The 15,333-nt window shown below is 47.7% G+C and overlaps 1 protein-coding gene across 3 annotated transcripts in view; it reads left to right on the forward strand.

Annotated features, from left to right (window-relative positions):
- The first annotated feature begins 1,603 nt into the window (after positions 1-1,603).
- Positions 1,604-15,333, forward strand: part of MAPT (microtubule associated protein tau) — a 75,772-nt gene continuing 62,042 nt past the window's right edge. For all 3 annotated transcript variants that reach the window (XM_054993365.1, XM_054993363.1, XM_054993364.1), the window contains exon 1: positions 1,604-1,673. The gene's annotated coding sequence lies outside the window, so the exon portion shown is untranslated. The remainder of the gene's footprint in view (positions 1,674-15,333) is intronic.

Consider the following 15,333-nt stretch of genomic DNA (forward strand, 5'->3'; position numbering starts at 1 on the left):
AACTCCTCCACTTCTGAACTGAGCATATCAATAAAGTACCATTTCAATAAAGTATTATTTTGTATTTGTTACTATTTTAAGCTGCCCTTCTGGTAGAAAAGCAGCATATAAATTTATACTTGTGCACGTAGACCTTGGCATAATTGTACCAGTAGAGATTCTTATACTTTCCTTTTAAGGAATGAGAATTGTAGAAAATTCCTGAGCATAAACTCTCTGCCCTTAGTCACTGGATATCTGTTGATATTATGGATCAAACTTACTATCCTCTTTAAAGGTGGCCTTCACTGTAAAAGGCTATGAAAATTTTCATGCATGATTGGTAGGATCTTTGGATTTGCATGGGAGTGCATATTTAAATTCTTCCAAAATAGTGGCTGCTCTTAGCAAAGATGCAACTCTTCAGCTCACAGCTGAACTTGGCTGGCAATCTTTTATTTTAACATGCCATACCATCCAACTGCCTCTATTTAAGAGGATAAGACCCCATTTTTGTGCTGCAAATAACAGCGCCTGCTTTACTTTGGTTTTTTTTTAAATGTGTTAGTGTATGGACACAGAGTTGTCATTTTTGATATTTCAACTCCTGTTCCTCACATCTTTTGATGTTGCGTTTCTGTGTGCTGGAGGATCCCACGCATGTTGCTTTTAATGTCCCTCTGTATCAATGCACGTGCAGGGACTGCAGCTGTATCTTATACACAATTATCTGGGAGTGGACTCAGGGGGGCTTACTTCCAAGTAATGACACGTAGGGTCCGGCAGCACAGCATCATCTCGTGCACAGCCAGCCATTTCATGCACTGCAGATGGTGAAGTCCATTTTGAACGGTTGAACATGGCAACCTGTTCCAGGAGCAGCCAGGCTTCAGTGGTTAGCCAGAGCGCGCTGCTTTGCTTCTCCGCTGCCTGCCCGAACGAACTCTTTCTCCAGACAGTAAACGCAGCTGGGTGCGTGCCTGCAAAGCCATCATTCTCTAATAAGTACAGTCAGCTTTGCTATGAAATTAGTTTCAGGAGAGGATACCTGTGTTGGTCTGCAGCAGAAGAGCAAGATTAAGGTGTTGCTGGACTCGAATCCTGCACGATGAAATGAAACATTCATATGCACGGATCAAACGGTTATGGTTCGAATAAAATAGGATTCCTGCAGACTAACAAAATTTATTCCATCCGATGGGGCAACGCAGCACCAAAGCCACCAAGGCTGCATTTTAGCACCCACGGCCAACGTCCATGTGCTATCGAAATGACGGGCGGCAGCCTTCGGAGGCCCCCGGCGCGCATCCCTGCGCCTCTCCTAAAGCCGAGATCAGCGTTCGCAGAGAAGACAAAGAACAGCGGTCCGGGAGGGAGCGCCAAGGTTCTGCGCATGCGCTCCCTGTCCGCCGTCCGTCGGGGGGGGCGTCTGAAAGGGGACACCGGCGAGCATGACGCGCCTGCGCGCGAGAGCCAGCCCCGGCTGCGCTTCGACGAGGGAGCAGCCTGGGAGGGAGGGACGGGGCTCGCGGACGCGCTTTGACGGCTCCGGCTTGCGAAGGTTCCGGAGCTTGTGCGCGCCCCCGAGGCTAGCTGGGCGCGCTCTCTTTCTGCCTGCCTCTCCTGTCACTCCCCCTCCTCCCGGCTGTGGCGAGCGAGACTCTCCGGCGAGCTTCTCCTTGCAGCGGCTTCAGGTAGGGAGCCCCAGCCCGGTGCAAGCCGCCGTCCCTCGTTCTCCAGCGAGGAGAGTCTGCCGGCTTTGCAACGCCCGTCGGGGAGGGGGAGCGTGCTGCGCCTAGGTGCGTGCCCCTGCGCTGGGAATGCGCTTGCAATGGCTGGAGGGGAGGCGTCGCGTCGCAGGCGGCGGTTCAGGGCGCTTGGCACCATTGGCTTTTGCATGTGCAAGCTCGGGACGGCTCCGGCCGCGGACCCTTTGCTGCTGCTCTGCACAGCTGTCCTGCTTACAGCAATTTAAATAGCTTCTCTCGCCCCCTCCTTTCACCACACCCTCCCTTTTGGAAGGGAGAAGCCCTATTGCGAAGAAACACGCGCTTGCCACCTGCCAGGGCTTGTGACCACGCTAACGAAGGCGTTTCTTGCCTTGTCTGTGCGAGGGGTTGCTCGGGCTCTGCTCCAGCCCCCGGCGCTGGGGATTCTTGCAGCGCAAAATGGGGGAGCAGGGGTGTGTCTCCTGGAACCTGGAAGGGGCGGGGGGGGGCTTAATGGTATGAGAAGACAGCCCGAGCATGCATCTCCGTGAAGGGGGTTTAAAAACTTTATTCTGAATTGGCTGGAAATAAGCGGCAGCATTGTATCGAACCGCGTCTTTTTGAAAAGGCAGTATGTAAGTGCCACATTTTTGCAATTTATGAAGCGTGTATCTTCTTCAAAAATGGAAATTGCAGTAATCGAGGATCACAAATGGCACCGATTATTCCACATTCTCTCTGCCCACGGCTGCCCTCAGGGTTGTGAGTGAATTTGAAGGATGCCTCTTTTTGCCTGACCCTTCCTTTCCTTCTGCTTGTAGTCACCCTCACCCCCATCCGAGGTCTCCTGTAGGTTTGGTTTCCTGTTTGGAAGACTGATTTTGATTGTGGAGGTGATGGCGAATGATAGGCTGTTAGTGCTGCAGTAGGTGTGGATCTCGGATAAAAAAGGACGGGCTTCACCCCACCCCCCTGCATCTCTGGTGCCATGTTTTGCAGTCCATGTCATATCTCCAGTATTGCTTAGAGAATTATGATGGTGGGGGAATAAATAGCCCATCTAGGAAAGGAGAAGGGACTCCTGTGTTAAACCTTTTCCTTTGCAGAAATTGAGAATGCAAGGACCAGCCCTAGGTCATCTATCCTGGGAGGTGTGCTGCTTTGTTAAACTATAAAATTAAATATTATGCCATTTATGATTTGGGCTCTAAATTCTTGGGTGTGTCTGCAGAACAAGGGTGGTTAGTTGGGGCAGATTGAAAGCAGCTGTCTCTCTCTTGTATTGAAATTGACTTGCGTTCTGTCAATGTAAGGACAGTAACTGATAGGGACAGAATATAAGATGCGACCAGATGCTTCTGGATCTAGATGTGGTGATGGAGTGCTTGCTCTCTTTTTTTTGGCTCTGCTTTCTAGAGAATCACAGCCACGCAAAGATCTTCTACATGAATATTCTCTCTTCCTTTATTGTTTATTCCTGCTCCTAATTTTTAAATGATTTTTCTCAAAGGAAGAAATGGATCTGAGTGTAATGGCAGCAGCTGGTCACGCCCCTGCTAGGCTAGAATACATAGATGCAAAGTGTGGTTCTCATTGGGTGAAGACTGTAGTATGCTCCTGTAGTTTTGGGTGGGGATGGAGGGAAAAAAATCCCCTTTTGTCTACCAACAGAATTTGCATTTTAAAAGGTATTGTGCTAGGATTAGTGTAGAAATACTCTTTATTATAGATTTTTGCCATAATTATTTCTTTCTTTTGATGGCGTTAAATAATAACTGTAGATGTGAATAAGTGACTGTGTCGGCAGATAGCACCATTGATGATTTGTCAGTGAAAGCAATGTGCTAAGAAGGATGAGATCATAAAATTTCAGGATAGAAAGGCCCTGTGGGATCATCTGCCATTCTTCAACTCTTTTAAATAGCTGCTGTATGTGATCTTCCCTAATCTGTGATTTTCGTTTAGAGAGGTAACTGACTTGAATAATTTGTGAATGCATGGGCTGCTTTATTATAAACATTAAGCACTATTAAATATAGTACTTGGAGACTGTTTAAACTACTTCTTGTATAATCCGGTAAACTGTTACCTATATATTATAGGGTGGAAGAGAGACTAAAAGATCCTAGTTTATCTAAGAGAGCCACTGTAGTGTAGTGGTTATAGTGTCAGAAATCGGAGGCAATCTGAGTTTTTATCCCCACTCAGCCATGAAATCCACTGGTGACCTTGGATCAGTCCCTCTTTCAACCGAATCTACTTCACAGGGTTGTTATGAAGATAAAACAGGGAAAGGAGAACCCAGTGACTCTGAGTTTTTTGGAGGAAGGTTAGAATGAAAATGAACTGGAACATTCATCATTGCAGTAAAGTTTGAACCAGGAACTTCTTAGCTCACACTTCTAGACATTATAGCAGATCTCTAATTTTAATAATATTTTATATTCTGCTGTAATTCAGACATGAATAGAATGGAATGAAATCCGGTCCTCAAGTCAGAGTTGACTTAATGGCAACCCCTGGTGAGGTTTTCATGGTGAGAGACTAACAGAGGTGGTTTGCCATTGCCTGCCTCTGCAACCTTAGTCTTTGTTGGAGGTCTCCCATCCAATCACTAACCAAGGCTGACCGGGCTTAGCTTCTGAGATCTGATGAGATCAGACTCTTCTGGCCTATCCAAGAGAGGGCATGAATAGGATACTCCAGTCTAAAATTTCAGAGTGAACTGGTTCTGCATAGGATTGTACTGTAAATTAAGGAAGTGTGGCTACTCTCCCCTTTCCAGATGTGCCAATGCTTAATAATTTTAAATGTGCTCAATTTTTGTGGTACAAATAATGGTTTCTTTAACACTTCTTGTTGCATGCTGTTATATCTCACGGATAGGCACGATTTACATGTTGTAATGGGGAAGAATGCCAAAACAGTAGTAGCACTGTTTCAAACCTTGTAATTTTCCAAGGAATTCCCACTCTTTTGAGGAAACAGACTTTGAGCCCCAGTTCATTGTTGGCTGATTTTGCATTTGCCAATCCTAAAATTACCAGGAAGGCCTTGTGTAGACTTCTGCCTTACTGTCATAGTGCAGGATCTACAGATCCTGCCATTGCCAGAAATTACTCATGTTGAAGATTCCCTCGATCAGGCTTCAAGTTGCGTTTGATCATCCCAGTCTTTGCTTCAGAGCAAAAAATCTCTTCTAGCTTGAAGAGAAGCCCAAAGGGGCAAGAAAAAAAACCCCTTGTGTTGCCCTAAATATTGAGTGTTTAGTACCTGGCGAATTGTGCATCTAGTCCCAGAAACTATAACAGAAGCAGAATGATATGTTATTTGATATTGTAAGGAAGAATATTAACAAAAGGCCACCTTTACAATTCAGAGAGAGTATAAAACAAAGCAATGATAGGGAGGAACTCCCTCCTTTCATTTGTGATCAGTTGGGTGGAACTGTGCCAAACAGCAGATTCCACCCCTCTCTTTTGCAAGGAAATATGTTTTCTTCAGGTGTGCTAGCCCAAGGTCTAATTCCTCTGAAATCTTTATCTTGGTTGAGGAGTTAAGGAATGGTGATAGCTCAAGGAATGTATTCTCAAAGTCAGGGCCAGCTGCAGCCATGAAATCTACAGTGAGGCCCCTTCACAGACCCTTTCCTCTGATCCCCCAATCCTCTGGGCACATGCCTGTAGTGGGGCCAGGGAGGTTTCTGCAGCAGTATGGAGAACTGTGATTTGGGAGGGGGGGATGCTGATGTTGCTGCTGCTGCCTTCTTTCTTCCACCACTACTTACTGTTTCTCCTCAGCATCTCCCCTTCTCTAGACAAGATGCGATGCACAAAAGCCACTTGAAGATTCTCTCTTGTCTATGGCCTGTTCCTCTCCAGTTCCTTTCCTTTCTTGATTCTTGTAATGCACATGGCCAGAAGCAGATGCCGCTGGGGAGCAGCAGCCACCCTTCTTCCATGGAGAAGATTGACCCCCAGAGAGAGAGGGGGGGGAAGTATTGTCTCTTGCTCCTCTTTGCTGCCTGTCCATCAGTGTCCGGCTTGGTGTGTGAGAGAGCATGGGACTCGAGAGAGCTGAGGAGATGGCAGTGCAGCTAAGGCTATTATGGCCTTTGTATCTGGAGCTGACTGTGATCCCTCGGCTGGTGCTTGGGTCCCACCAGGCACCAAGTGATGCTGACTGCTCACATTTGGAAGCACAACTTTGTTCAGTGCCAAGGATGAACTTGGCTTGAATACAGTACTTGACTTGAAACAGTAAGATACAGAGACGGTACCACAGCAAAGTTTCCCCCTCCTCTTGCTTGGCTGGATTCAGAGTGATAGGCAAGGAGGCATCTCTCTTCTTTCCCCCAAGAGGCAAGGAAAGTCACTCAGTGGCTTACAAACACAATTTCCACTTACCAGAAGAGATTTTTGCCTTCGTTACAGACATTACATTATGTGTCTATTTTTTCTATGGTTGATTCCGCATACGTTGGATAATGCACTTTCAATGCACTTTATCAATCGTTTGAGGTGGATTTTTTGTTCTGCACACAAAATAATCCGTTCCAAATGATCTATTAAAGAGGACTGGGAGTGCGTTATCCAGCGTGTGCAGAATCACTGAATGTCTTGATTTTGAAGAGCTCCATCCACTGCTGCATTAGTGGCCTTGGGCGTATTAATCACAAGGTTGTTTGCTTGCAAGAACTGGGATCACCCATCGAAGAAGAATATGGATACTCCACCCAGATTCCATGAATTCTAAATCAAGGGATATCATTGTGTAATTGGATGGAAATGGTTCTAACACGGAATACTGTGGTTGAATTGATAACGGAAAGGCTTCAAGAGTCTTTACAGACTGATGGAAGAATTATAAATAACATAGATTATTTATTTTGCTACATGCAGCCAAACTAAAGTGGAAGACTCAGAGTTTTCCCTGTGAAAAATTCCAGAGGGAAGTGCTAGTAGTTTTACAGCATCCTGAAAATGGCATTGTAGCATATGGGAACAGCCAGCTAGAAGTAGTTCCTCCCATATCATACACAGAATCCATAGGACCAGGAACAAATTTTTGTAGATGTACCGCTCTCCAGGTTCTCTGAGGCCAAATTAAGAAGTATGAATCATGCTATCTGGTGCCAAATGTGGCAGACAACTGCAGATGGTATGAAGGTTTGGTTGATCATCAGCCTTTTTTATTTACAGTGTTGGCCACACATTTGACCAGGGCAAGATAGTACAGTATTGCAATCTCACGCTATTTCTGCCATATGTCGTGGTAATCTATTACTGGTGCTCAGGTCTTGGACTCTGTGATAACTGCTGTTATTGAATCTGTCCTGATTCAGTGAATATAATATATATTGGACTATCATCTAGCCTTAAGCTATAAATAGATCATATTGTACTACTTTAATACATGTGCTATGAATACAGATTCAGTTTTTGTATACAAACCAATTCAGTACGCCAAATAACCGGAAACCATAAACAGGTTTTAGAATGATCGGCATCTTTAATGCAAGAGTCTGTTATTTCAGTGAACATTTTAGGTCAAAGAAACTTGAAAATAATCATGTTTGTTACCACATTTGATTTATCCCATGGGCAGCCCAATCCTAAGGCTGGACTCAGCACCCCCCCACACGTCAACGTAAAAGTGGCGCTGCTCCGCAACTCCCTATGGACTTTTGCAGGAGAGCCACGCTGGCGCCAGAACTCAGTAAAGTGGGGTGTGCCCGCTGCCAAGAGCACCTGACTGCCGTTCCCCTGACAACCCCGCCCACACCAGCCAATGGCCGCACTGCTCCCCTGACAGACAGGTGAGGGACGCAGCCAGTGGGGAGTCCGCGATCCCCCACTGCCCACCAACACTCCCCCGTCAGGGAGCAGGCATCCCTGCTGGGGAGGGGGGGCAGGGGTAACACTGAAGGTGCAGATAGGGCACCCACACTCTCACCTGTCATACCCCCATTTCTGATGAAGGCCAGGCCGAGGGCTGCAGCTCCACACGCCTGCAAATCCCCCCCGCTGCCACCATGAGAAACAGGTTCCCCGTCCCTGAAAAGTGGGATCAGAAAGGCAGCAGGACCTGGTGAGAGTCGCACTCGCAGCCTGCAGCACTTGGGATCAGCTCCCAGGTTCCAGAGAGGTGGGGGCGGGGGGGATTCTTCAATGAGTGACAGGAATGCCCTTTGGAAATCACGTGTGAGGCCAGAAGGCCCATTGGAGGTGATGGGAGTGAAAAGCGCCCACAGACTTGCAGCAGTGCCATTTGAACTCATTGCTGCATCAACAAGTTGCGAGGAGAACACGGGCTGGACCTCGAGAGCCATGCTCCGGTCCTGGGGTGACGCCCCCCCAGAGTGGACTGATGGCCTGCGGAAGCAGAGAAACTGCTCTGGGGCCATTGTCCACCCCCTCCCCGCGCCAGATTTCCCCAGTCCATCCCTACCTCTGCAAACAGCGAAAAGGAGGGTGGTTTATCCTCCCAGAGAAGGAGCCCCGTTGCTCCACATCCCCCATCTCTCAGCAGCAACTTCCCCCTTCTTCTGCATGCAGCTGTAATCTGCCGGGCTTATCAGATGCCAGAAGCTGTGTCTGTCAGAGAATGAGAGTCCTCAGTGGTGCCCCCTGCCCCATCAGACATTCGTGGGCCACACTTCAATTCCCACCCCACTGCCTGAAGTTACATTGAGGGGAGGAAGGGGGAAGGGAAACTGGACAGGCCCCCAAGGCACCACTTGACACCTGTACCTTCTGGCAGCAGAGCCCACCCCCATCCCAGCCCTGAACCAGGAAACATTTGTGGGGATGTGTGAAAAGACATCCCGACAGGGAGTTGCAGGGAGGGGGTGTACTGTCATCGCCAGGAAGCAAACAGACAGGCAGTTTGTTGTTTTTCAACCCATATTTTATTAAACTGGAAAAGATGAAGAAGTTCTGTAAATGTGTTCCCTGCCAATGTCCCTTGGATAGAAAGGGGATCAAAGGCAGTTTGTGCAGCAGTCAGAGCTGCAAAATCCATTCTTCGTCCTGCCCTCATGGGGACAAGGTTGAGATGCGGGCTGCCGTGGGAAACTGCTCCCTGGGCTGGACCTGAATGGCACTCTCGAAGGATCACTGGGGGCTGGAACAGCCATGCTCTTGGTCTCCCAGACGAGTTGCGACCTGCCTGCAAGGGGAGAGACATGGTGTGGCAAGAGACCCAGCCCTGTCCAAGCCCCAGCCCAGTCTGCCACATTCTGGGAGGGGGTCCATGGGTGAGAGCAGCTGCGGCCGCTCCAGCATCACAGGTCCAGCCCACAACCAGATGATGCATAAGATAGTGCTCTACATTGAAATGATCTTATAGAGTGAGGGAGAAAGTCAAGGGGCTGAGCACCCTCCATCAACAGGGAGTTACGAACACCCTGTCAACCCAACCTGCGGCTGCACTTCCTCCTCTGCCAGGAGAGGCCTTGGCTGAGGGAGGCTGAACAGAGCCCCCAAATGGCGACCCCTCCAATAGCTGCATCAAGAGCAGTTTTCTGAACAACTGTCTCCGTGGCAGGCAGTCGCTGCCGCCGAGCCCTCCCACCAGTGAGCCGGACCTGCAGAGACTGGCGTTTGGGAGGGTTCAGGTGAGGAGGGCAGCTGACATAAAGCAGCAAGCTGGAGTAGCTGCTGCCCCACCTCCTTGTTACCTGTCAATGCTCCCTCGCCCCTTCCGGCTCTGGGACTCTAGAGTCAGATAACCTGCAAGGGGACTTGTGTGGTTGTTGTTAGTCAGACATTCTGGACTTTGCTCTTCTTCCCTTGAGTGAATGCAAAGTGCTCCCAATTTTCCACTGGTCCCCCCCCCCCGCTCCAGTGCACTCATGACCCGCCACCAAGTGGGTCATGAGTGCACTCTCCTGTCTTGCACACAAAGTCCCTGTGGCAGGAGGCTGCCGGGCAGAGCCTCTGGCCACTGACCATTTACCGAGTTCATGTGCGGAGCAGCCAGAGGTTATGTAGGGTGCATGGGCAGCTGATTGGGTGCAGGGAGGGGGGCTCGCCCGTCCCAGAAGCGCATGTGGATGGGTCCATGCGGTAGTTGCCATCCTGTGCCTGTTTGGGCCACATTGGCAGGGCCGGGCGCCAGGAGGATGGCCCGAGTTTTCTTGTTCAATGGGCGTCTATGGGTTGTGCCTCCTTTCTTCGTGGCATAACTTTCTGCCACTGCAGGGGGCATTCCTGGGCCTGGAGCAGCTTTGGAAGCTGACTGACTCATGGCCTGCTTCCCTCCCCACTGCCGGCGCAGGATCTTGAGCTGCACTTATGCCTCTGCCCAGCCGCCAAGCATGCCCGCTGGTGGCAACCTGTCTGTGGTAGTGTACCTTGGGTGGCCACCAGCGAAAGGAGGGTTACACCCACATAAGTGCCATTTATGCCTGTGCAAGCCTTAGTTCTCTCTCTCTGTGCACTTTTCACACCTCTCCTTAGGTTTGCACAGTTAGTTTGTGCCTCTTTTTTCCCTTTCCCCGCTTTTGGAAAGGCTGAGTCTCTCTTTAAAGCAGCCCTTGTGATGCTGTAATGGGTTTTCACAGGAATTTTCCACAGAACCATTTATAAATATAATTATAATTGTATCTGCTAATTTTAATTTTCAAGGAATACCTTTCTTTAAAATATTGATGCTTATCTAGCTCTCCGTTAAAGTGAACCTGACCATGTAGTCTCATGGGGCAAAGTCAGCTTCTTTGACCTACTGGTAAAGCACATCAGGAACGAAATTATTGTTTTCAAAACACGTCTTCTCTGAAAACTAGCTCCCTGGAATCTCTCTCGTAGCGTGCATATGCACACACTGGCAGATGTGCTCTCCCCTTGCACTTTCTGAACTCAAGTTGTGAAACAAAGTTGATATTATTTATGGGGAATAATTGAGTGGCATACAACTGAACAACAAATTGGTGTTTCTTTATGCTTCTTAAGGACAAAAATGGACTGTATAGCTGGCAATTAGCTGCTTCACTGCCGTTAGGGACTTCAGATAAGCCAGTCCCATCAACCTAATTTCACCCCCCCCCCAAATCTGATGAGGAATGCTCCAGTTTTGGGTTAATTTTCTTACTTGGACAGGATACAACTTTTTAGAGTCAGAGGCTTGTTTTTGTCTGTGTTCAGAATTGTACACATATCTGTGACACATATCTGTGAAGATGTTGGTCTGCCAGCAAACAGGAGCAGTGGTGGTGATGTGGAGATACAAAGCCAGTCACTGGGAGCAAGTCAGCTCCCAGCAGAGATGCCAGCGCCTTAGGGGCTCACCTTGGAGTCAGATGATGGCTGCGGGAGGACTGGAGATGGGCATAAACCACGCCACCTTCTCCCAGTCGACTTGCCTCAGCAGTGCTGCCAGAGCCTCAGAGGCCCACCTCAGTTGCTTGGGTAGAATAGTCTTGTGTGCTGAGCAAAATAGTCTTCCCTGCTGTTGTTTAACATGTATCATGGGACTTCCTAGCATTGCTATGTAGCTGCTGTTGTGATTAATAGAGACACTGTTGAGGTATACATGCATATACATACATGCATATACATGCAGTGAGGCAGCTAGCAGTGACAGATTAAAGTCATCTAGAGTTGTAGCAAGATGACAGTTAGCTATCACATGACTTTAGCCAGGTGATGATTTTATCTCTGCATGCAAAGGACATTTGGGCTGGAGCAGTGAGTCAGCACTATGGCTGTGATAGGCTAGCATACACTATATAAGAGAACAGTCTCTTTTGCTTTTGGGGCTCTAGTTCTGCAGGTTGTCTGGCGGAGCAGTTTGTCAGTCAGCATAATATTTCTTGTATATGTATCCACCTGTAAATATTGTACAATACACCATTGGAACTATAGCTTGGTGTGTTGTGTCTTTCTCTTGAACCTGTACTGAGGCCAGTACATCATAAACCACCGTGACAGACACAACTTTGTTAGTGCAGGAGTGGACTCCAGGGCCCACTCTAGCCTCTTGTATAAGGGCCATCAGTTGTCCTTCCTACTCTCATTCTGCCTTCAAAGCTGTGAAGAAAGACAACCTTGCTTCCCGGAATGCGCAAGGCCTTTCCTCAACCACAGCTGTGAAATACCTGAATTTAGGGGAAAGGCTGTTTGGGGTATTTTGTCCCATTCAAGATACTTTGCTGCAGTATGATGCTGGCTGGCCATGGGTCCCCTCTAGAGGTTGATAGAGGAGACTACCTCCACTGTGAACGTTCAAGACTGGGGCTGGGAGGTGGTGAAAAGTGCTGTCAAGTTGCAGCTGACTTATGGTGACCTCATAGGTTTTTCAAGGCAAGTGAGAAACGGAGGTGGTTTGCCATTGCCTGCCTCTTTGTAGCAACCCTGCATGTCCTTGGTGGTCTCCCATCTGAGGACTAACTGGGCTTGGGGTGCCTTATTTTAGACAAGGGGCTTATCTCTTCACTTCTCCTGAGGACTCCCTCAGATGCAGAAGGGAGGTTTACCTTACCTACTTTACCCACTTTCTCCTTCTCTTCCTTGCTTCATTGTCATTTCTCTAAGCTACCATACTTGGGAGCTGATCCTCTTGGTTGGGCATGGTCAGCAGCCAGGGCTTTTACTATTAGACTGCTCCCTAACTCTGGCATCCCCCCCCCAACGAGAATAACAGGCACTGCAGCCTATCAAGAGGCTGTCAGTTTGACCTTGTTCCTTACTCTTCCTGGTCTTGAGGGCATCTCCCTGTCTTTGGTATTGGGGTCAGGGTTGTGTTCCAGGCCCATTTTCCAAGCTGGCTACGCCAGCCTGCCCAGCTGCAACTTCCACTAGTCAGGAGTTTCATTGTGAAGCCATACTCTTGCTGGTCCCTCTGCAAGGACTCTAGCAGCCTTGTTCCCATCCTGCCTGCTCCTGGTAAGTATACTCATAAGCTCTGTTGTGGTACCCCAACAGTGCACCAAAGGTTCCATCTACTTGTATGCATGGTAGATGACTGCCTGCATGCATGGACAAGCAAAGTAAACATCAGTGGGGATTAGTGGTGAGCTTTACAGGTCCCAACAAGTGCCTGACCTCACAAGCTGAAGTGAGGACCATTGTCTTGACTCTTTCAGTGTAGCAACCATCTCTTCTTTTCCATCCAATTTTTGAGCAGTGTTAGGGCAACTATCAGAAGACACAGCTGTGCTGCACACCACTCCACCCCCCCCACCTCCATTCCTCCCAGTTTGTGGCTGTAAATAAAATGCCCATTTGTGTGTCTTACATGCGGAGAACATGATGAAGGAAGCAAAAGTACTGGTAACTGTTAGTGGTTCTCTCCCCACTGTGTGTGCGTTTGGAGTGGAGGAGTGTTGTGTAGGGTACAATAGTAGGTGGGTCTTGCAAACACTGGAAGAAATTGAACGGGCTTGACTTGAGTTTGAGTGCAGCCTAATAAATAGGGAAGAGTTCAAGTACACTCAAGAATACCTTCAAATATGTTTTGGGGCATGCTCTTGATTTTCTGTGGTAACAGAGAGGGTTAAAGAAGGAAATAAATATTCTGCGTACTTACCACAAAGTGAAAGTCTAATGGAAGTGGTGGTAGTGGTTTTGCATGAGTATGGGGTGAAGAAGTGATACGTCCAATAGGCATTAGGTTCTATAGCCTGAGCGTTGACAGCCAATTTATTGTTCATAATTACTACAGTATATTGCAGCTAGAAGATGTGAAATCCCTTTTTAAGCATAGTTATTTGGCACTGTGTTGTGCCCAGAGAAATAAAGGGAAATTGCTCAAGGTACAGCATTTAAATTGGTCTTTGGAATCTCGGTCATTATGTTCTTCTGGTTTGATAGAGGCTCCATTAAGGGGCTGGAAAGAGGAGGAGCGTCTGTTTCAAAGGCTATTCAACTGTGAGTGCAGGCCTGTTTCTGCATTTCTTTTCTTCTGAAAGCCTGCATTCACTGACAACAAGCATCCAAGAAGCAAACTGTTCATTGATTTTTTTAGTGGAAAGATGCAAGTGTTAATCATGGAGTATATCATGAGTACGCTTTAGTTTGGAACTCCATTTTAGTGATATGTTAATGCAGTCAAACATTCAAAAACACTGCAGTAGGGTATGGATTGTAGAAATGTGAATACAAGCAGATGCTGAAGACAATGTTGAAATAAATAAGCTGTTTAGCATGACATCTTTAAATTACACAAAAACTACTCAGTAGATACACAGTTCTTGTCCCTTTACCAATTCTCTACACCATTTCCTTACAGTACGGCCCACTTTCCTGTGTAAAAAAGTCCTCCTGAATAATTCAGTTCTGTATAGTTTGTGGAAAAATACGAGAGTTGAAGCCCTCCTGATCCCATCAGTTAGTCCCTTCCTTAAAAGGGGAGAGGGAGTGCAGAGAGCACTTGTGTATAGGCAGTTGTTGATTTTGCCTCTTTGCAGAAGGCCCTGTTCAGATGAGCAAAGCTGTCTTTGTGGAGCATAGGGGGAGAGGCAGTCCCCACAGAAATGAGGGACCAAGGCCATGGAAGGCTTTGTGACAGCCAATACCTTCAACTGAGCCTGGTAACCAGGGCTTTTTTTCAGCTGGAACGCGGGGGAACGGAGTTCCAGAACCTCTTGAAAATGGTCACATGGCTGGTGGCCCCACCCCCTGATCTCCAGACAGGGGGGAGTTGAGATAGCCCTCCGTGCCGCGGAGCGGTGCGGAGGGCAATCTAAACTCCCCTCTGTCTGGAGATCAGGGGGCAGGGCCACCAGCCATGTGACCATTTTCTCCAAGGGCAACCCACTGAGTTCCACCACCTTTTTTCCCAGAAAAAAAGCCCTGCTGATAACTGATAGCAAATGGAGTGACTGCAGAATGGGAGTAATATGCATTCACCTAGCTCCCAGTAATAACTGAGCTGCAGCATTCTGCTCCAGCGACAGTCTGAGTTGGCTTTGAGGGGATACCTATGTAGAATTCCTTACAGTAGTCTAGTCTTTCTGTTATTGTGGTATGGATCCAGGTCGCCAGATTGGCTGTGTCAAGATAGGGGCCATCTTCTAGGCTAGACTGAGTTGAAAGACAGTGTGGTTTTTTGCAGCTGCATTAACTCACTTCTACAGCAGTAATGTTGGATCTAGTATAACCCCTAGGCTCTTAACTAAGTCAACAAGGTTAGCTGAACCTCATTGAAAGCGGGGAGCAGAATGCCCTTCAAGATCTCTGTCTTTCCACCAGCACTACCTTTTTCTTTCCAGGATTTAGTTTGAATTTGTTTACTCTTAGCCATCTAACTAAAGCTGCCAGGCAGTGATTCAGGACCTCTGCTGCATCACCAGGAGATTTGGATAAAGAGATACAGAGCTCACATATTACTCATTCTGACTGAGTCATGTGATCTTATGAATAACCAGGAATGGGTCTTTAGCAATTTTAGATTTAGAAGTAGAGTTGCCAGGCCCCTAGCCTTAAAACTGTAGGACAAGGAGGGTTGGCGGGGGGGGGGGGGGGTATGCTCCTGGAGTTCTTAACTTGTGCACACTTTGGAGCCTTCCTTGTCACATCATGAATGACGTAGTTCCCAGCTTATCAATGGAAGCGAAGGCCCTTATGTGGGGCTATTTTGCTTAAACTCGGACAATTGTAGCTGATTTTAAGCAGAATAGAGATTAAAAAATAGTTCAGCATAA

This window comes from Eublepharis macularius, chromosome 12 (genome assembly GCF_028583425.1).
Source record: "Eublepharis macularius isolate TG4126 chromosome 12, MPM_Emac_v1.0, whole genome shotgun sequence".
Lineage (NCBI taxonomy): Eukaryota > Metazoa > Chordata > Lepidosauria > Squamata > Eublepharidae > Eublepharis > Eublepharis macularius.